We start from the raw sequence: 24,320 nt of genomic DNA, 5'->3' as shown, positions 1-24,320 counted from the left end.
CAATGTACTTTATCAATTCTAACACTCTCTAAGGTCAAACACAAATTCAAAATTCATCAAATTCAAATCTTAAAATTAATTTTCATATAACGGTCCTAATTTTAGATCTGCTTTTCCAACAAATTCAGAATTCACTTAAGAGACTTTTAATGACAATTAATAAATTGGATTTACTTTCTCTTTCACATGTGATTACATTAATTTTTGCATATATTTATCATGTGTTGGATAAGAGTTTCTTCCATGTCCTGTTGCTTCTCTTTCTTCATAGCACTTGGTCATATTGTGTTGTTAGAATTTCCAAATTATTTTCTTTTCAAATAGATCTCAAAGCTTTCATGTATCATTTATGTTGCATTATGGTGATGTTGTTAACAAAATGCATTTCCTACGTCAATCACCTTAAAGCTTTTGTAGATCCTAACCTTTGTACCTCTCCTAGGGTATCTTGTGCGGATGCAATGAGATCTAATGCTTTACCCAATGATCTTTTTACAAGAGAGCAAGCATTGGAAAGTAATATGGATCCATCTTCTTCTCATACACATACCCTTGAGCAAGGGGGGCAATGTGACAACATCAACATTCTTACATCTTTAGATCCTCCTTATTCTCCTAAGACCTATCTTCAACATTAAAGTCTATGTAGAGAGGATGATGTCATGCATTTTACTCATGACCTTTCTCCTCGCATAGAAATCACTAAAAATGAGCTTTTAGATGATGAAGATGTTCTTCCCTAATCTTCCAAAAAGGATAAGCTTGATAAAGGCAAAGAGATTCTCATTCCACATGATACTCCTCCTTCATCTATAAATCCTTTTCTACCTCCTTACACATCAAATTTCAAAGAAATTCATGATCTTTTTCCTCCATCTAGTAAATTGCAACATTCTTATAGTCGTGGCTTTCATATAATGACCAAACAAGGTTTTAAAGGACAAGAAGCTGGGAAATTTGAGCATGGAATTCGTGTCCCTATAAATCCTCCTACACAAACTACTACAAGAGGCCTAGGAAGTGGTACCCCTCTTTCTATGGACGAATTCCTTAGGATTCAAAACTTTAAAGATTACCTTCAAAAATAACAAATCAAGAGATCCCGCACGAATGATTCTTCTTCAAAGCATCCTTTTTGTTCATTTCATCAAACCCATGACCATAATGTTGATGATTGCCCTGATTTTCAAAAATCTATTCAAGATGGCATAGATAGTGGCAAAATTAGAATTGTGGATAATGAAACTTCTTCTCCTAACAAACCCTCTTCTTCATGGCAAGATGATATTTACCATCCTAAAAAATTAGCTACAAGAATATATTGGAGATTGAAATATGACAAGAACATTTCCTTTCCTCCTCAAAATAAAAACAATAATCTTAAGCAAGTGAAAGGTATGGAATATTGCATTTTTCATGATTCATATTCACATTCCCTTGGAAAATTTTATGCATTTAAGAAAAAATTTCAACTACAATATGATGGTATGATGAAAGAATAAGTATTCAGTAGATTACTAAGAGGGGGGATGAATTAGTAAATAGAAAAACTAATGCAAAATTTCCAAAATCAAACTCAATCACTCAAAGTAAACTTATCAATGAAATACCACTGTCAAGATCAATACTCATAAGAATATCGGTTGACTGTTACAGTAACTTAACCGTAAACAAAATAAAACTTGTAAACATCCAAATGCTTCATTTCTCAATGCTTCCGGTTATCATGCCTTTATCAAAAATAGTTAAGTAGTTAATCAAATCAACAATAAGATCATAACCACAAAAAACATTCACCACATGACACAAGTATTTATGCGTGGAAAACCCAAATAGGTAAAAACCATTATGAGATGGGACTAACAAGAAAATATCTGAACTCTTCTCAAGTTCACCCTGTTAGGAGCTAAGCGTGTTAAAGCTTTTACAAAAGTCTTGTTAAGAACTGATCCTGTTAGGAATCACCCGGTTAAGGGATTGACTACAAATGCTTTGTTAGAAGCAAATACCTTGTAAGGAGTAACCTCAGTAGAGGATTTGAGAATCCAATCTAATGGACCACCTTGTTAGAGGATTTAATAAGTAACCAAGCTTGTTAGAGCTTACTCGGTTAGGGGATTTCAATTCTGCTGTAATTGTTAGAAAACAATAGGAGTTTCTTGATCTGTCTGAATAGCACTACACTTGCTTGATCAGATCCATTTAAGCTTCTATCTGCCATTACTCAAACTGCAGACTCATTCTCTGATTTGGCAACCACAGACTCAATTGATTTCTGCCAACTCTTGCCAACACCAAAACAAAACAACTTCATCGACCTTAAATACAAATCAATTAGGTCGGTAACACAACAAAAATCTAATCTTCTCATCGAGATTACAAACAAGTCGATAGAAACATGACCATTGGATTTCATAGCAATCTCTACACATCAATCAAGAAAACCTCAACCGCTCCTTGATTACCGCTTCATCAAGCTCAGTAACTCATCACGCGCTTTGCATTAGATGCAATACACTTTTCTCATTCCCTAGACAAACAAACAAACACGCCAAAATAATTGAACTTGTCTTCGTATAATGACCTTACATGTCAACATCATATCATAAACCAACATAACCAATTTAACAACCTTAATCGGTTAGGGTTTAGAAAAAATAACTGGTAGGGTTTACCGGTTACATTACATAGAAGGGTTTAACCTTATACACCAGTTACCGGTTCAACTTACAAACTTACATACCGGTTTACAATATCCTTCACAAAGCTCTTCCTACCGGTTACAAGACAATATCAACAATATCATTACCGGTTCAATTAACATCAATGACAACATAACATATCATTAATGCAATCTTCATGCAAATGCCAACACAATATTATCTTGTACACATTTGTCTCATATAAGATCTAGCTATATTCCTTAGTAAAAACACTGTGCCTTAGCACTTTTTCTCTTTCCTTCATTCTCTTGGATATCTTACCTCTTCTATGGTTTCGATTATTCATAAGAATAATATGCCCCTTAGCAGGGAATGATCTTTTGAGAAGTATGTATCCCTTCCTTGAAAGGATTTGTTCCACTAGGACGACATATCACTTGAAACAAATCACCATCAGAAACTGTCTGATGTTTCTCCTTGTTCTCCTCACTTGGGGGGAAGGATTTTCACTCCTTTCCCTTTTCTTTCTTATCCTGATTTCCTTTAGGGGCTGCATTTTTCATATGTGATTATCATTTCTTACAATGGTATGCTTTTATGATTAATCTCCATTGGGAAATATATGACACTTTTTCTCTATTCTTTTCGAAGATTACCACTTCTCATGGCATGTATTTTATATTTACTAATGTCTTTTCTTGCATGTGGTCATGTAAGTCCATTGCACATTTGCTTATGTTTAATCTCTCTCTAGTAGATTGTGTAAGTTCTTCTCATTGTCACTTAGCTTGGGGGGCAATGATCTCTCTCTCTCTTTTTCTCTAGGGATCCACTTTTCCTATTAAGTAGATGGTGTGAGTTCTATTACTTGATGTCATTCCTTGTGTTGAATTGTTGTTGTTCACTCAAGGATTCTCTCTTATACAAGAGTTGTTGGTCCTTGACTACGATCTCTTTTACACTTGGTAATGTACATCTATGATAAATTCGACCATCTCTCTGGGGGATAAACGTGAGTCATCCCTCATCAAGGATCCCTTTCACCTAGAAATAGGAGGAAGGGTTGAATTCTTGTTCTTTCAATTTCTTGTTCTCGAAGATGTTATATTTGTCTAAGACAACTCTTCTTGGGGGTAGATGTCTTCTGAGAAAAGATTTGTTCTCCTCCAAGGATCACCTTTACACTTATAGTAAGATATCTCTTGTCAACTATCTTATCCTTGCTTGAATAATATTCGCTCTCTTGCTTGGATTTATGATAATGCTTGCATAGTGGATATCTTCTTTGTGCTGAAGGTAGGTATCCTTGTTCTTATTTCCTTAAGATATTGTAGTGTGATAAAATTGTGACCCTTGCAATTTTAACCACATTTGGGGTCCTCACCTTGGCGATGACATTTCTATCCCTAACTGGGACCCATTTCTACATCTCCAACCCTTCTCCCTTCCTCCTTTATGTCTTGTGTCTTCTCTAGACCCTATCCGGGCCCCAAAATAGGGCAGGACAAGGGTGTGGTGCCGCTGTCCCCACCTTCTAGGGTGGTCCTATGTGTGGGTTGCCCGATCTCGTATGCACTTTTTGTCTTCGGGGTTTGTTATTCCTCTTGTCGGTCTTCTTCAGTTGAAAGTTAATCCTTGAGGCATGTATAAAAGGGAATTCAATACCCTCATTCAAGCACAAATGGATAGTGCATAGATGGATAACAGAGGATAAGAGATATAGAGCATAAGGAGAAGATACAAGATTTCAAGGTCATTATCAAGCATTCAAACATTCAAGTCTTCTTCATTCATCCATTGGAGCAACATTACAACATTCATTTGCAAGCATGTGTGTGTGTTAGGGTTTTGTCATGTTACATGCCATTTCATACAACATTTGTGGTTACATTCAAGAAGCAAAGCAATCATCATCAACAAGTTGCAGATCTACAAGGTATACATCTCCATTGTTTGCATTCAAGCATTTGCAATTACTTTCTTTCTAGGTTCATTCCTCAACCTCGGTTTGACTAAGGAAAACCCCTATCCACAACCCCCCTTTCTTCTCTTTTCTGTGTGTAGGTTGCAGGTGTGCAGTTGTAATTGCAGGTTTGGGATTCATTTGCAAACATGGAAGAACCCTTTTTGTTTCACAGATTTTGTGTCAGACCATGTACATTCCCGCCACAATCCTGACGACTTTTCTCCAAATTTGCAGAGCAGATCCGCGTCAGTTTAATTAGCTCAAATGCAAAGTTGTAGCGTGATCCTCATTTCAATCATTTCCTCTCTCTTTTCCACATAGTCAACAAGTCAACTTTCTCATTTACAAAAGAGGGTAAGTCACATTTCAACCATTTGCAATCCACTCACAATTCACATCCTTGTTCCCCTCGAATTTGGATCTAGTGGATTCAACCCCTCTTTTGAATGTAAAGTCCTATCCAAGTGAAAATCATCCTAGTGGCTTCCTTTCTCTATCATAGGTGGGGAGTCACTAGGATCCAATTATCCACTTTACAGATATCAATATTAGTCTATGTTGACATCTTAAGGGGGGGGCACCCACACTGCTCCTTTGTATTATACTTCTCTCATGCATTGTACAGTGGGACATTCTTGGAACCAGAGGGAAACCTATTAGACCAAGATGTCGTCACTTTTCTCTTGTACAATGGGTCATTCTTGGAACCAAAGCATGGTCTCTTAGAGCGAGATGTCTTCACTTCTTCTTTTCTTGTACAGTGAGACATTCTTGGAGCCAGAGGGAAACCTCTTAGAGAAAGATTTCATCACTTTTCTCTTGTACAGTGGGTCATTCTTGGAACCAGAGCATGATCTCTTAGAGCGAGATGATGCCAATTTTCTTTTATGCAGGGTGACTATTCTCAGAACCAGAGCACAGTCTCTTAGAGCGAGATATCACACCTTTCTTGACACTTGCACTATACATTCTATATAGGTTGTAGCGTACTTGGGCATAGACTCCTATGAGGCACTTCGAACCTCACTTGTACACACGTACATGAGGTTGAGTGGAACTAACAGTGCTCTCACTCTCTCCCTTTACATGGATCACCTAGACAAGCTCTAGGGGCGAGATTTTCCATGTCCTTCTCTCCATGGACCACCTAGTTTTAGGGGCGAGACGTCCATGGTTTCTTTCTTCTTCACTTTTCTTCTCATGGATCACCAAAGTGTGTATTCATGTTCTCTCTCTTCTTCCTCTCATGAAATCATATTTTTACTATTGATAGTCCATGGATGATGTCAGCTTTTCTCTTTTATGTGATAGCTCGTGTTTATGTGATGACATTGGTTTTTGTGTCCTGATTTGTTGTTGAGACATCTGAGATCGAGATCTTTTCGGCTAGTTAGTTTGTCATTGTGTGCCTTGTTCTTGTCATGTGTCTTTTTGCACTTTGTCTTTGTTTTGTGTGTCTTGTACCTTTTTGTTTTGTGTGCTCTTTCATATGTTGGCATGAGTTAAGACCCTGAGATTGGGGGCTTTTTGCTCCTCAATATTAGTGGTGTAATATACTCCTTGTGGTTTTTCTCTACGTCTCTCATCTTCATCTCTCTCTTTCTTCTACTTTACCGACAGTAGTGGCGTAAGCCATACTCTCGCTAAAGTGGGGGCTAAATGTAGTGTCATAAAATTGTGCCTCCTGCAATTTTAACCACATTTGAGGTCCTCGCCTTGGTGACGACATCTCCTCCCTAACTGAGACCTATTTCTGCATTTCCAACCCTTCAACTTACCTCCTTCATATCATGTGTCTTCTCTAGACCTTGTCCAAGACCCAAAATAAGGCAGGACAGGGGTGTGGCTCCCTTGTCCCCACCCCTCAGGGTGGCCCTATGTTTGGTCTGCCCGATCTACTATGCAATTCTTGTCTTCGGGGTTTACAATTCCTCTTTGTCATCCTTCAATGGTTTAAAATTAATCCTTGAGGCATGTATAAAAAGGAATCCAATTCCCTCATTCAAGGATGGATAGAGGATGGAGGGACAATGCATAGACAGATGATAAGGATAAAGAGCATAAGGAGAAGATACAATATTTCAAGGTCATCATCAAACATTCAAGCATTCAAGTCTTCTTCATTCATCAATTGGAGAAACATTACAACATTCATTTGCAAGCATGTGTGTGTGTTAGGGTCTTATCATGTTACATGCCATTTCATACAACATTTGTAGTTACATTCAAGAAGCAAAGCAATCATCATCAACATGTTGCAGATCTACAAGGTATAAATTTCCATTGTGTACATTCAAGAATTTGAATTACTTTATCTCAAGGTTGATTCCTCAACCTGAGTTTGAATGAGGCAAACCCCTATCCACAACCCTTCTCCCTCTCTTTTCTGTGTGTAAGTTGTAGGTGTGCAACTATAATTACAGGTTTGGACTTTATTTGTAGAGATGAAAGAACCCTTTTTGTTTCATGGATTTTATAGCGGACCATGTACATTCCCGCCAGGGTCCTGATGACTTTTCTCCAAATTTGTAGGGCAGATCTGTATCAATCTAATTAGCTTAGATCCAAAGTTACAGTGCGATCCTGAACCGATAGCTCCTCATTTTACTCATTTCCTCTCTCTTTTCTGCATAGTCAACAAGTCAACTTTCTCATTTACAAAAGAGGGTAAATCACACATCAACTGCTTGCAATCCACTCAGAATGCACATCCTTGTTTCCCTCAGATTTAGATCTAGCGGATTCAAGCCCCTCTTTTGAATGTAAAGTTCATATCCAAGTGAAAATCATCCTAGTGGCTTCCTTTCTCTCTCCTAGGTGGGGAGTCATTGGGATCCAATTTTCCACTTCACAATTTATATCTCAAACTAAGTATGTGAAGGAACTGCCGAAGAAGTTTGTATTAGATGATTCCAAACTGGTTGGAACTCCTATGGTGATTGGTTGTAAATTGTCTAAAAATGAAGAATCTCCTAAAGCTAATAAGAGTTTGTACAGATCTATGGTTGGTGGACTATTATATCTTACTCAGACTAGGCTTGACAATATGCATGATGTGTGTATGGCAGCTAGATATCAAGTTGATTTGAATGAAAGTCTGTTATACACAATGCACCACTAAGAGGGGGGTGAATTAGTGGTTCTCAAACTTTTCCCTTTAACTATCCTATGAGAGCATACCGGTTATTTGATCTAACTCATAACAGACTTACCGATTAGAGGGGAGACTAATCACAAATGCAAACACACATAAAGGGACATCACATAACACTAGCATATACGAGGAAAACCCAATATGGGAAAAACCTCAGTGAGAAATGTTGCTGGAATCTACTGCTCCAATCCAGCCTCACAATGAAACTCTGTTACAATGTTTAGGGCACCAACCCAAGGAGCTACAACCTTTGATTTAGGGCACCAACCCAAGGAGCACCAACCCCTAACTTGTTTATGGGCTACAACCCAAAGGAGGTATAACCCCTGCACCGAGCTAAAACTCAATGATCACAATGAAAAACATCATTTACAAAAGTAGTTATCTTGTTACAAGTGAATCTTGTAACCATTTCATTTACCTTACCCTACCGACGAGATACCCTTTTTGCTACACTGACTCACCCTTATGCTGCTTAACTGCCAATAAACTCTACCGGTACACCTCTCCTCTTCTTCTGCCCTACTAGATCTCCACCTTACTCTCTGCTCTTCACCGGTACAACACTTTGTCGTTTCTATGTCTACCTTCTCTACAGCTTCCTTCACTTATGCTCTACCGGTATGGGCACTACCGGTTTTGCATTGCTACCAGTTGAACACTTCAATCCGGTTCACTCTCACACTCAATCTCTTCTCAGATACTCGATGAGTACTTGACTAATTTTCTCTCTCATGTAGAAGTAACACTTAATCACTTTGCAACAACACTATCCTACTCTCTTCAATAACAAGCATTAACCATGTCTTTGGCCTGCATATTTATAGTCTGGTTTTCCCACCAAAAGCCTATTCAAAATCTAGGTGGTTAGGATTTCCTCATCATCCTCAAGGCAAACCAAATCCAATCAGATCTTGCCCGATTTGATCACCCAGACAACCAACTATACAACTCTGCCATTAACGTGCCTTCTTGATCACGCCTTCTACCTCTGGCGATGTGCTTTTTCCCTTATCAACTTATTTCTTTATCAACCACCAAGATCGGTCTTGTTGTTTCCTTCATCTACCTTGATCTCCTCAATCACTTTTAGCTAGCTCTAAGTTGTCCTCTAGACCTTGAGCCGCAAACCTCTGCAACACGTCCCGTGATTTGTGGGATCTTCCATTAATGTCGACCAACTCTGCAACTACCTTGTCGGTGTACATTCCTTCTTCATCTGAATGCAGGTCCACCACCTTGACTCCATGTGGCATCCATGTCAACCAGCTGCCATCTTGACTCTTCATGTCGGTCTAGATAGGATCACCGACCAAACACTCTACGGGTTCCTCTTTCCTGCTGGTTTACTAACCCTGTCGGTATCTCACATTCTACCGGTTAATGCATCATGTATGCACTTGTTGAACTGTCGGTGGAACTCCTTGACCGGTCGCCAGACATGTCTATCCATAGCATGCTCATTCCCATCAAGTGGGAGGTCATTTGTATCTGCACCTTGTCCATATTACCGGTGAACATTCATACTGGTAAAACCTCTTGATGACACAAGTCATCAACCTTCACCAGACTCTACCTTCAATCAGGCCACATTCCTCTATTTGCATCTGCTCAGCCGTGCCTTCTCCTTGATTAGCTCGAACCTTATCTCAGCTGGTTTGTCAAGATGACAAACACATCACTCTTTTTTTGTGTCGGCATCTCAACATGCCTTCTCTGTCGGTCCAATGCATAACCCTGATCTCATGTACTTAAGGCATTCCCTCAATTCACTGGTAGATCTAGTGTGAACCTTCAAACACCTGCCTTTGCCTCATCTATCTTATCTCAAGGGACTATAATGCACACAATGCATAATAGGAGATAAGCTCCACTTACCGGTGGAGTGATACGTTGACATCTGCATCCTACAATGTACTCATGTGGCTTCCCTATTTGTGCCGCATATCTTCAAACAGGCACATGTGATCATGTGTGGGCACATTCACTGTCAGTCATCCTTTCACATGGTGACTGCATCTTCATCTGGTGGGAGTCTTGTTACTCTGCAACCTCACAGCATATCGGTGACCTATTCATTCTTCTCTTCTAGTGTTGATGTGATTTAGGTAACATTCTGTCTCTTCATCACAAACAACATCCAAGCACCTTTCCCATTGTCAACACTCCACTTATCAGTTGACATACTCTCCTTACCGGGGATACACTGTGTCGGTACCGATCACCTTACCATTCCATCAATACAAGTCAGACATCAACTTGTGTACCGGTGACTCCTAGGGTCATCTTCCTTACCTTACCGGTATTCTGCAACACAAGATGATACCAAAGATATCTCATTTTGTACTCCTTCATAATAGTGTTGCACATACATCTCTTCTACCGATAGTCATCCCATACCGGTTCACATCAATGACAACACAATGCCAACAATCTCCCCCTTTGGCATTTATGTCAACTCATGTAGTATCTGGCATATTACATAATCCTTCTCCCCCTTTGTATGATCCAATGGATTCTCACTCATGTAGTATGCAATATACTACATAATCTTTCGCCCCCTTTGGAAACAATGGCAAAGGGCACTGTTAGGGTATCATTCATCCTTGTATTTACTGGTCACTGACATAATTATTTCTCCCCCTTTTCTTTACCGGATGTCACTCCTCCTTTGATACCATTTGTTACATTTTGTTACATTTTCTCAAGTCACAGCACTTGAGATGGAGGACTCAACCATCAACTGACACCAATTGAGCATGCAAGTTTTATACCTTTTGTTAAACTATTCAATTTCAGAGGGATGTGCCAGTGAACACTGCTCACCTGCTGGTCAACCTGCATAACCTCCTGTTTGATCCCAAAATTCTTTAGGAATCAAATGTGATTGTATTATGAATACAACCAACCGAATGACAGGTAGATACCCCTTACAATAAAATTTTCTTGGGTATTCCTACTGTAACTTTCCATCATCTGCAGTTTTGGGCAGTTAGTGCACTTACGCTTCCAAGTTCAAGCATATTGGCTTTGCATCATGGCCACTTGAACTCCCCCTGAGTCATACATCTCAGGTCCTCATCTCCAATGGGGTCTAATACTGGGGCTCCAATCTCCTCCATATACTGGTTGTGTTGTGAATATGTGATCATCTGATGATCTTTTAGCTCCATTATTTCACATCCTATGACATGATCCTGGATCTACGCAATGTCAGACAATGTTATCACCATGCCAAGATTCAAACCGGTTAGCCCAAAAGTATGCATGCCTGCATGATCAACCATGGGGCCAACATATTTCATTCAGGTCTTCATCAACACTACCTGAGACATAACTTCACTCCATGCTACAGAGGCTATTACAATGATCTCCAACCTTGTTGTCTTACATAACCTGCAAGTACTTGTTAGCAATCATACTGGTAACATCCAACACATACTGGTTTCTTGTACTGGTCCACTAACACTACCGGAGCACCTTCCTATGACTCTTGACATTTTGTGTCACTTGGCATCTGATTCCAATTGTTAACTTTTATCCATTGACACAAGCAGTAGTGGTCCAAACTTTCATCTGTAGGTGTGTAGTCAAGGCAGCATCTACACACACTTATCTTTTCATTTTCATTCTTCATATCAACAACAACATGTTCTTCCATTTTGCCTTGATCATTGAGGGGTTGAATGATAAATTCAATGTGCTACTTCCCCTGAGATCCTGCATCTCCTTCAGGCCTTAGGAGATATCAACTGTGCAATGGGTGCACAGTGCTGGTCCATGCTCTTCTTCCTCCATACCTACCTGGTCTCATTCTTCTCATCTTTAGTCTTGGGAGAAGGTCTTACCATCTTCTATTGATGGTTGTTTTCCTTTTCGGATTCAGCATCACAACCAAAAATAGTGCTATAGTAGCACACAACATCCATCCCAACTTCATGTTTGGGGAATCTCTTGATATATCGGTTTGACCATCTTCTTTTGGTCATGTTGTTGTGACTGGCAACCAAAACCGGTGAACCTCTTGCTCCTGCAGGGAAATTTCTTCTTTGCTTTCATGCAGGTCTTTGACTTCCATATGCTTTGTATTCACCTATCTATAGAGCATAGTTATACTGCCCACCATGTGATGTAGGTTCCTCTTCCTGCACTCAAACTCTCTGTGGCCGAAACCATTGCAGTTATGACAAACATCATTTGCATAATCGGGAGAGGGGACATGCATGTATCTACTCTTGGATAAATTTTGCTTATATGCATGATGTATATGAGATCCTAGATTATTCCTTCTAGATCTCTTTCTACATTCTTTTGCCCTATGGCCATAGCCATTACATGCAAGGCAATAATTGGTAAATGATGGCATATGACTTACAATTTTATTTTGCCATGCATGATGTTGATGACTAGAAGAGTAATACTGGTGGAGCATACTTTTTAGGTAAGAAGTTGGTTTCATGGGCCAACAAGAAACAAGATTTAGTTTCTTTGTCTACTATTGAAGCTGAGTACATTGATGCTGCTAGTAATTACACTCAGATAGTATGGATGAAGCAAATGTTCAAAGATATCAAAGTTATTTATGATAAGCCTACTATTATATAATATGATAATTCTATTGTTATAAACATGTCTAAGAATCCAGTGCAACATTCAAAGACTAAGCATATATTAATCAAATATAATTACTTGAGAGAGCAAGTCGGTGAACAGAAGGTGAAGCTAGACTATGTATCTACAAAGGAACAAATTGTTGATATTTTCACTAAGCCTTTACCTATAGATACATTTGTCTATCTAAGAGACAAGTTAGGGGTCTCCACCCCTCCTGATGAGAATTAGATGTATAGATTTGCATCGATTTGGTGGAATTTAAAGCCTTATTCTTTTATCCGGATTGATGAGTTGGTGTTGCTCCTCTGCTGGAGTAGTCTATTGATTTGATTGTGTGTCTCAGGGGGAGAGAGATTCAAGATTTAGTTTTGGAAAAAAAATTGATTTTCTATTTCGGTGATCTTTGGCATTATTGTCAAAGGGGGAGAGAGATCATGTGAAAAACTTCTTTATCTATCTTTATCTTAGGGGGAGTTTGCTAGTGATATCTTCTTTCTATGCATTGATTGTTTTTCACATTCATATGTTGCCATCAATACCAAAGGGGGAGATTGTTGGATTATTGGGGAGATTGTTGGATTTGGTTGTTCATTTTTGCTGCTAGGGCATGTTGTTGTCATTGATGTCAACATATTCCTATAAGTTATTCCAGTGAGTTTGGAACTAATTTTTGGTTTGGTTTTGTAGTTTGGTTTTGCTGATCACTATTTTGTAGAATCTGGTATTCCCTCTGATATATTTTGGTGTGATCAGATCTTGTGTTGAGACTTTGTATTATTGTTTGGGATGATCTTGTGTATCCTCATTTGACATGGTTCATGATTTGGTGCTCTGCAAGTCATCTTTCCTCGTGACAGTTGCTGATTGGTTGTGTTCTTGAGATTTTAGTCATTGACAGATGAATATTTGAAAAGAGGTGTTGGTGCAACTATTATGGATTATTCTAACATGCTTGATGGTGTTTCCCAGTTGTTTCCTATTTGGTTTGGCAATCCACATTGATTGTTGTGGGATTTTGTGGTGATTTCTGAGAATCAGTTATAATTTCCGTGTTATGCAGTATTTCTGGTGGTGTAGCATGTTGCGGTTGATATTGGCGGGATTTCGGGTGGATGTAATCATTTGATAATTTGAATTAGGTCCATGATATGTAATGTAAATCATAATATTGGTATGGTGGTGGATCTTTGTATCATGAAATATATTTTTTGTAATTATGAGTTAACGGTTGAGGGTTTAGCCGACCTTGTTATCAAGGTTGATGATTTGTATAAATAGGTGATATACTTATGTAATTTAGGTGTTGGTATTGTGTCTGCATTATTAGAGAGAGGTAAATGTGTGAAAAAAGGATATATCATTTAATGAAGTGTTGTGGTGAGATTCATGTTGCAGAGTAGACAATTGTGCTTAATCGAAACTATCATTAGGCATTTGTAGATGCTATTATTACAGTTCATTCCTTCCGGATTGTAGTGCGAATCATATTGTAAGTCAATGAGACTTCCCTAAGGGTTGTAGCCTTCCAAACATATATTTTTTGAGTAGTGAGCTCTAGGCAGTGTGCCTAAATACATGTGCATTCCCCATTGTAATATTTTCACATACTACTGCAGAGTATCATCTTATTGTGGGTAGGTTCCCACCGTGGTTTTCCCTTAACCAAGTTTTCCATGTCAAAATCTTGGTGTTGTGTTGTTAATTTTCTTATCTATTATTGTTGTGGTTTATCAGTTTCTATTTTGGAGTTTAATTTGATGAGATTCGGTGAAGACTGATTCACCACCCCCCCCCCCTTCCCTCTCAGTCTTCCTTCTTTATTGTTGCTAACAAGGTATTTAGCTTAGGATATTTGAATTTTAGTGTTTTTAATAAGACTCAAAAATACCAAAGGAGTAAGGGAAATTATGAGAACAAGAATTGGAAAGTACCCCAGTAGAAGTGGTTTTGATAGCATCTATTTATGTATTTTTATGGTTGGAACTAGCATTCCTCAACAAGATAACTTAGGACCAAATGAAGTTTTACTACTCTGACCTTTGATTTCCTTCTCTTTCTTCTATGTGTATTATCTCCTAGTGAATATCACACAATTGGAACTATCCATCTAGGTATATATATATTCTCCTCTTTAAGAATCAAACTCAGATTGAGGAAATTAACATTAGCATCAACAAACTAAGAGGATTCTTCTTCAACTCAATATTCACCTTCTTGTTCATTTGTTGAGACCATTTTCATGAATCTTATCATTTCTATACAAGATGAACCATCATGATATATGGTCAGATGAAAAATACACACCATATGATTTCTCTTATTTGTCGAAGGAGGTCAAATGGCTAATCTTTAAGAAGAAAAGGTTAAATAAAATTGTTTAGAATAATTTCCTTGTTGGCCATGATCTTTTATTGACATGTCTTGATATAAGGGCTAGTTAAGGCCTTTAGGCATTTGTCTTTTTAGGGTAATTATATCCTTGGCTAGTATTTAGATCATAGGGTTAGTAGAACTTGTTGCTTGAGACTTCCTCATCCATAACTCCTTCCACTTCCTAGCAGTTATCAAATCATCTTCTATTGAAATGGCCAAATCTTGTGCTACTACCAAATCAACCACATATTCTATTTTAATATAATAGTGAAACTAACATCAAAAGAGATGGTATTAATAAAGAAACATTTCAAGAGAGGATCTCCAAGCCTCATATTTTTTGGGATCTTGTTGGCCACTTTATTAAATTTTACCACAAAATCATGCTATTGACTCATACTTCTTTCTTCATTGAAGATAGTTGGGCTATCAAAGTGTGTTTATTATTTGTAGTCTTAAATCTACCTTCAAGTTTAGTTCTCATGGCAGTCTAGTTATTGATTGAGGCATTAGGTAAATGATAAAACCATTTTGCATCACCATCCATTAAGGACTCAACAAACAATTTGACAACAACAACTTCATGCTAACTACCCAATATAGAACAAGCTACAAAGAAGGCATTGATATGTTTTTCTAGCATAACCTTTCCAGATGTCTCACCTAAACCTAGATATCACTTTTCCTGAACCCTTTGGTAAATCAAGCAATAGAACCTTAAATTGAGAGGTTAAATGATGCCTCCCCATGGGATAAGCATTGGTTGAGTCATAATTATTGCATTGAAAGTGGTAAAATCCACTTGCAAGGGTAAGGTGGTCTTGATAAGAAACAAGGCTTGATAGGATGAACAAGGAGGCACTAGTTCATGAGAAGGAGAGGATGGCTAATTAAGGATTTAACTCTTTGAGTAGGAGGAAATATATAGAAATTTAGAAACTGCAACAAGTCAAAATATGGATCAATAATACCCTTCTTCCTATCACATGAACATCTAGTAAACCTTTTAGAAGCTAGCTTTATTCAAGATGCAATAAAATAAAGTCACCAACCTCTAACTAATTATTTACAAGAGGATTTTATCAATTATTTAGTTGGTTTCTAGGTGTTTGTTCATAGTTTTGTGGTGTTATTTGGTTTCCTTTGGGGATTGGGTTCCATGGTACAACCACAATAGGATGTCTCCTTGCTCTTTCTATTACCAACCTAGGATTTTAAGCTACTTCTTCTTCTTCTTCTATCATGATTTTCTCTCATATAATCCTTAGCATTTCTCCTATACCTCCAATCCAATGTATTCAATTGTGAAATTATATCTTCCTACTCATCTTGCTAGCCTAGGTTCGGTTGAAGAACTAGAAATTTTTTTTCAAGTAATAACACCATCTTGATTCATAATGGACAAATAGTCTATCAGAGTAACTATTCAAGTATGTTTATTTTTTCTTCTACAAAGTCACCAAAAATTTGTTAGTTATTAGATTTGTCACTTAACTCTATATTCTTATGCCCATACAAATGACAAATAAAACTACCAGTTGAGTTAGATATAATGATGTTTTATACCAACTCTCTACTTATTTTATAAGGTGCAACTACCCTTTAATTATATACAATGAATGAAACCCATGTGTAATTTTAATTAGAAAGCAGATGAAATGTGTATCTTTTAACAAGAAAACTTTTAAAGGTAAAATTATAATCGATTTTATGTCTAAATAGAATACAAAGATTCTATGCTACATACATAAAGATCTATAGCATTTTAAATAAATATCACTACGCCATTTGTTCAAAGACATATCATTTAGAGTAAGATGCACAAATAAAATCTTGATTCCTCAATAGATAAACAGTAAGGTACCCAAACAACTATGCATCCAACTTATAAAGAACGAACCATTCATCAACCATAACACAAAGTTTATGATTTTAGAAAAACCATTCAAATCACTTCCATTAATATCTATACAATGCTCATCTCAAAAAGCATAAAAAATCCCCTTCTTAACCTTCCATCCAAAATATATATCGAAGTCCTAAATAACTGTCTTTTAAATAACGACCTCTTTGGGATGATCGTTTTAAATAAAAATTAAAAAGACATTTAAAGGAAGGAAATGGCCCTTTGGAGCCTATAGTTTTTTGCTTAAAATGTAACATGAAATTCACCAAAGCATATGAAAATGAAACTAATTAAGAAGGATCGCCTCCTCTTCTCCTGCTCCTGGTTCTCCCTAATGTATCTCTTCTACTGCATCATTTCCTTGAATTGCCTATGTTGCATATGCTCATTACCTCGCCTTATAAGCTCTATACTTGGAGATAACTAGTGTTAACAACTTGGCAATTGGATCACTGCTACTATTAACTCTCAATTTTCCTTTGCTTATCTCTTGATCTTCTTCCACTAGCTTCCTACATGGATCATGAATTTTAGTTTTAAAAGAATGGAGATAAACTGTCATACTTTCCAATTTCTCCAATTATGCTTTGTTTATTGTATCTTCATAAACAATTCTTTTTTAAGCATTGTTCTGAAGCTTCTTCTCACGTCAACAATTTTAAGTAGTTTCTCTTCATTTTCTTCAAAAACATTTGCACCTAGAATTGTGAAGTTGCTTCTTAGACTCTTTAAATCTGAGTGGTACTATCCCAAGATTGACCTTATCTTAGTATTCAATTTACTGAGCATGAAAAGCTTCCATTCGAGCATATCCATCCAAACCATAGATTCATTCTCCTTTGGATCATTAATGATCCTTTTAGCAACTAGAACAATTAAAGGAATTTTGTTAATTTCATGTACCTCTTGGAAGATAAATGTCAGATTTCTCTTTCCTTTCTTAAGATTTTGTAAATATATTTTAAGGGTCTTCAGCTTCTTTGACATTCAGGCATGAATTGTCATGACTTCTTCAATATACAACATCCATTTAAGTGTAAGCCTTTCTACCCATTCAACAATTGCCTTAGTGATAGATTGACATCTTTTAATTTTTTTAAGATCATCAGAGTCTAGACCTTGTATTGGGATACTGGGAGCTTTATCAATTGGTTGATCATTCATCTACAGGATAGATTGGATGAAAAAAACTAATTTTTTTTTTTAATCTTTGTGTTCCTCTATTCTTTGATTAGCTTTGACTCTTTTTGGCAACATGCTCATAGATAATTTAGTGTGATAGATATCACCCTCTACCGTTCAAGGGTCCAATGCCAATTTTTCTTAAATTAAAATATACTTTTGTGACTTCATGCTCATCTCTCTCACCAATGGGATCTACAATCTCCAAAGTTCAATGGCCTATTATAAAGTCAACAACCATTCTCAACAGTCTTTTAGTCTTTTTAGGCTTGGGAGTGTCCTATAATATCTTGGACACTATGTCAACCTCGGTATCTATAATTAGGGTGTATCTTTTCTTCTTCTCTACCAACTTCTTCAACTAAGGACGAGAGGTAAATATAAAGGATCTAACATTAACATTGATGATCGCATTATTGGATGACACATGAACAAAATCACATGGCATAAGAATGGAATCGAATGGAACAATTTCATTTAACATAGAAAAACTAAAATTATCAAATAAGGAATTAAAAATATTATCTTCACCAATTTGATGAAAGATAAAGGAATCAGTATCTTGGGTAGTGGCAACAAGAGTTGACATTTTCTTTTTCAATGACAACATAGGATCACTTGTCTTCTTATTAGTTTTTCTTTTTGATGGCACTGAGGTATCTTCTTTACACAAAACCTTTAACCTCTTATTATCTTTAGGTTATCCTCCATCTCCTCTAGACAATGAATTAACTCTTTATGAAGAAGAGTTGTTACCAATTGGAGCCTTTGATATGTTAGGGGTTTGGAATGTGCTTTTTTCTCTATTCACGGTTCCCTTACATGTGGAGGAACCAGGAAATTCTTTTACTTTCTTCTCAATCCATTTCCTTGTTCTCTCAAAGACAAATAAGTTTCTGACCTTGATATTTGTAACTTATTTATTAGGCCCTTGGGATCGAGGAAAGAATTGAGGGCAACACCCTGTCAGTTCCTAATAATGTCCTAGTAATTAAAATACATTTTCTTGACCGAAAGGTTCAATTCTCGCCATCATTTGACTACTAATTCATTAATCAGAAGCTCGTTCACTTGTCAACCCAGAAATGCATACTTGAAACAGGTTTGCACTATATGTGCACTAAGAAATTCACAAGGAACACTTAACTTAAGCTTGAAGCAACTAAATAAGAAATTGATGGAAATCATTGAATTCTAAAGTTGTTTCTACTGATATTAACTTAATCTACTTAATATGAAACTTATAACTTTATGTAGAAAATGAACTAACCAGCTCGTAACCATAAAATTTGTTTTCCTTTGGCTATAAGAATAGTTATAGAATGGAGTTTTTGTGGCTGTAGGACAATCAACTAAAAGATTCTAACCAATGCACATAAGCTTGCTAATGAACTCACACATAATGGAATGAAAGTATATGAATATGGATGCTTCCCAAGTGGGCCCCCTTGGATGAGCCTCGAAAATCTTAACCAAATCTAAATATTATAAAAGCATCATAAAACACATTGATACTTTTTGATAGTGAATATGACAGAACTGAAATCCTTTATCATTTCTAACTATGAAACAAAGTACACTCAATGCTCAAGTAAGATAAAATTGCATTACATTCTTCATCTCCAACTGATGGATCTATAAGAGATTCTACAACTAACTAACTACACAATCGATCCACTCCCAAAAAACTAGGAGGACAACCTTTATTAGAAATAAAAGCATAGAAGAATGAATCATTCTAGGACTCAGTTTCATACACAAATATAGGCCAAGGTTTCCTCTAGATTTATTCAATAAATTGACACACATTCTAAAGCAACAATTGCATCCACTGTAACTAAGATTTTTGTGATAGCTATCAGTTATTGGCTTGACTAGTTCAATAGTTCTATTTGATTAGGACTGCAATTCTTCGAATCAACAATAAATATCCTTTGTTGACTTGGTCTCTCCTCCAACTGTATACACAGAAGTTAACATGCACAACATATATTTGAACAATAATACTTTCAGTCAACATTTAATCAAGCATTCCCTCATCATTAAAATGGATTTATCATTTATAAGGTTGTTTAATAGACAACAAAGTTTATAGGTTAGAACACAAAGGCTTATATCTATCTCAACCGTAATGTTTGAGTCACAAAATGACATAACATAAAATTCATATAAAAATAGCCAAAAAGGCGACTCATCATTTCCCCCCAACCTAACTAATTCTTGTCCTCAAGCATTTGCATGATCCTCAAATACTTATTTTCTAAAATTTATCACCTCTACCTCTCCTGTAGCCAGAACATATGGATCCCAATAAAAACCCTGACTTTCTTCTATTTCTTTCCAATGGGCATCCTCGGCTTATTTGCCATATGTCTGGAGGTTCTTCCAATTTGGAACATGATATAGTAAAGGTGGAGGCTGAAATGTGAAAGGAATCCACCTTTCCTACAATGATCTTCCCAACTGGATGTACCTAATTTCCCTTTTCAATATTGCATGGTAGTTTTGCAGAGAGTGTGGTTCCTATTGCTTTAACTCATCTGGCAACCCATTCCATCATTGTGCAAGGTATCCAAACACCATAAGTGTTAAAGTCTTAGCCACTGATTCATATTCTCTATACACCTATTTCCTTAATATTAATACAAGGTCTATATTCTTGTTGTCACTTAAAATCTAATTCCATTGGTACAATACAGTGTTTGAGAAGGATGTCTCGGCTCTTAATTCCAATGGAAAAGTTAATTTCAGATCCCTGCATTGCCTAAATTATTTCCCCTAGATTTTCTGATTCTGGATGTAAGACATGAATGCCTTGAGTTGAACATCACCAATGTATAACAGAGGGTTCCAATGAGTGTCAATTCGAACTTCATGAGTGTAATCAGAATGTGAAGTCTCATATCCACATAGAAACTCCCTTGGGGTTAGAAAAGAAGAACATAAAATAGAAAACTCTCTTGATAACTGATAGGAAAGATATAATTCTTTTAAATATAAAGAATATACTTTGGGTGGAGGCCGAAATTGCACAATTTGAGGGACTAACTCCATGACCTCTCCCAAACTAGCTTTCAATTTCAGAATTTCCTTATCCTTCCTATTGATTTCATTCTACAATTTTTCCTTCTCTTGTTTCCATGTTTCACATTCCTCTTGAATGGTTTGGTATATTTGATACAACAATTCTGGCCACATGAATGTTGGAGGAATTGGTAAGTACATCCTTATTTTTTCTTGACTTGTAAAAGCCATCTGCTTTACAATGTTTGCAAGTTTATTCAAAGCAAGCATCCCTTCAGTTCTTACTTGAGTACCATCTTGCAATGGAACATTCAGATTAATAGTTAGATCTATCCCCTCTTTGTCTTCCATGCCTATATTTTCTGATGGAAAATAATGAGGAGGAGATAAAGGAGTTGGAACTCTTGACGGTGGTGTATTGTACATCATCCTTACCAATTCTCCTAGAAAATTGTTATTTGACTCAGTTTCACTTTCTATAACCACTTGTTAGGGAATTTTTTTATACTTTTCCTTTAGATTTGCCTAAATTTTGGTTACTACGCCTTAAAGGTGAATCAGAGGGCTTGGAACACATTATTTTTGCTTTGGTTGTAGGAGAAACTACGAATGAGGATTTTTCTTTCTAGAATTTAGGTCTCAGAGGACTATCCTTTTCAACATCAGACACCCTTTGCATAAAAATTCCTTCCCGCTCCTTAGATATTTCCTTTAATAGTGTTTTAATTTTTTCATACTCCTCCTTCTACTTTTTAGAAGGGGGTGAGGGTGATAGGGTTTCTCTTTTCTCTACATATTTCTCAGAAAAAGATTGATCTTTAGGATAACCCTAAATTTTGAATTCGTTCCCCTTTAAGAAAACTATCTCATGATAACCCTGGGTTTTTTTCTTGTACACTTCTCTGTACTAATAACTTAATCAAACAATGGTGGGACACATAGTTTTTCCTACCTTTTTGTGTTTTCACAAACATCTTCTTCAACATATGGTACAATCGGAACATTTATGTGTCTTCCATGGTAGAGATGAGAGAGAAGCTTAAAATGTGCAACATGTAGAAGAAATTGACGACCCTCACGGGTAAGATAATTATGTATACCACTCTAGGAGCCCATTCTTCTGGCAGAGATGTCCTACTTGTACCTTGCCCGCTAACCACTAATGGAGGATCTCCCGAAAGTGTAAATTTAGACCTTGTTGTTCTTGCATCAAAGGTGTCTAAGCATTTTTCTCCAACTAAAGGTAATCCAGTTATCTGAGCTATGTGTTCTTCTATGGCTACTACTTTGAGCCCTCGTACCATGGCTTCCCCATCTTGAAATATGGATGCAAAATCATGGGCCACGACATTGTCAAGATTGTCAAGCTTCAAAAAGTAATCCAACCACTTGTTGATGGTCTACTTGGTCATGCTCGATTAGTGGTCCCCCCATTTCTGCAGACTCAAAATTATTTCAACACAAAGTGACTCCCTTCCTTCTGAAGCTTAACGAATTTTTTTAACTTGCTACCCCCAATTTTTACATATTACAAAGCTAATTATAGCACTTCATTTATCACAAGTATAAACTGAAGACAACAGGGTGACAAAAAAGACATTTCAAAGGAAAAGCGTGACTTTGAGCTTATAATTGCTTAAAATAAGTCTTTTTTGAAGGTGACTAATGTGCGAATTTGCATAATTCTACTTTGCAATTTGCAAAAAAACACATAAAAAAAAACACATCATCAAATAACCCCTCCCCCCAACCAAAATTTCACATGGGTCCACACATGGGAAGGGATGTCCAAACAAACAGGGTGGAAAATAAATGATATTAAGTAATGATAAGGAAATAACTCAAATTAAACACCTACCTAAAGTTGTGATGCAGAACAAATAATATTTACCGGTGTTGATGTGATTGCCAATAAGCATGCAATGTAAAAACAGAGCCACAAAATGAAACAAAATGATGACGAATGTAAAAGTGAAAGATAAAGATGAGGTGGATTGATGGTAGAAGAAAGATGAAAGCGTTTTCATGTGGAAATGAAAAATTTATTAGGAAGTTGGAAAATAGAACCTCATTTAACACATGGCGAACTAGGAAGCCCACCAAAGTTTCCTGTAGCAAATTTGAAATTTGGATTATCTGTGAATTGCTGCAAGAACTCCTATTTAGAACTAGGCCTATGATAAAGACGAAGCTTAATATGGTTGTTTACCAACAACTTGAAACAAACTAGATCTATTATGGTAAGTCACACAACACCATTGTCAAAGACCTCAGCTACTTCATATGATCCCATCCAATGTGTCTACAACTTGCCCTGAGTATCTTGATATTTAGAGTCATATAACAATGCCCAATAATTTCTAGGGGCAAATTTCTTATTTCTGATATGCTTATCATGCCATTGGGATCTTTGCTACTGAATGAGATTTGTATGATGAAGAGATTGCTTTCTATTTTCATCAAGGGCATTAAGCTGCATGATACATTCTTGTTGTGCTTTAGTAATATCTATATCCAAGTCAAGTGTTGTCCGTGGAGTCTTTAATTAAAATTCTATTGGAAGAACAACTATTTTTCCATAAAGCAACTCAAATGGTGTGAATCCAACAGTTGTCTTCAATGTTATTCTGTAAGCCCAAACTGCCTCAGGTAACCTAAATGCCCAATCCTTCTAAAGGATACCTACTATTTTTCTGAGAATGGCCTCAATCTCCTTGTTGGTGACCTCTGCCTGGCCATTGGCTTGTGGGTGGTATGGAGTTGAATTTTTACGATGAATTTTATAGTCATTCATTAGGGCCTTTATTAAAGAAGAAGTAAATTATGGTCCTTGATCAGTTAGTAGCTCTCTAGGGACTCCATACCTAGTAAAAATCTCTTCATAAAGGAACTCAGCAAATTTATTATCCCTAGCATGTTTTATAGCTCTAAGTTCCATCTATTTGGTATCACAATAAATATGAACAAGGATATAAGTTTTACCATTAGATGGAGGATCAATAGGACCAATAAAGTCCATTCCCCACTTATCAAAGGGACTAGCAACTACCTGTGTTTGTAGAGGCATCATCAGATTTAGTTGGTCTCCCCATACGTTGACAGTAGCCACACTTCTTGGTATATTTGGTGGCATCCTTGTGAAGGGTTGGCCAATAATAACTAGTGTTGAGGATCTTCATGGTTGTATATTTTACAACAAAATGTCCTCCATGGGGCTCATCATGACAGGCATGCATAATATCTTAGGTTTCATCTTCTCTAACATATTTGTGCATCACATGGTCTGGTCCAATATAGTATAGACATCAAGTAATCCAATAATATGGAAAACTCTTTTCAACCAACAACATTTTCACCTTTGGGGAAAAATAGGAAGGAACTTTTCCTGAAACCATATAATTTGCTATGTCTGCATACCATGGGGTATAAATGTTGATA

Source organism: Cryptomeria japonica, chromosome 4, assembly GCF_030272615.1.
Source record: "Cryptomeria japonica chromosome 4, Sugi_1.0, whole genome shotgun sequence".
Taxonomy (NCBI): Eukaryota; Viridiplantae; Streptophyta; class Pinopsida; order Cupressales; family Cupressaceae; genus Cryptomeria; species Cryptomeria japonica.
The sequence above is the reverse complement of the archived record's forward strand: the minus strand, read 5'-3'. Positions refer to the sequence as shown.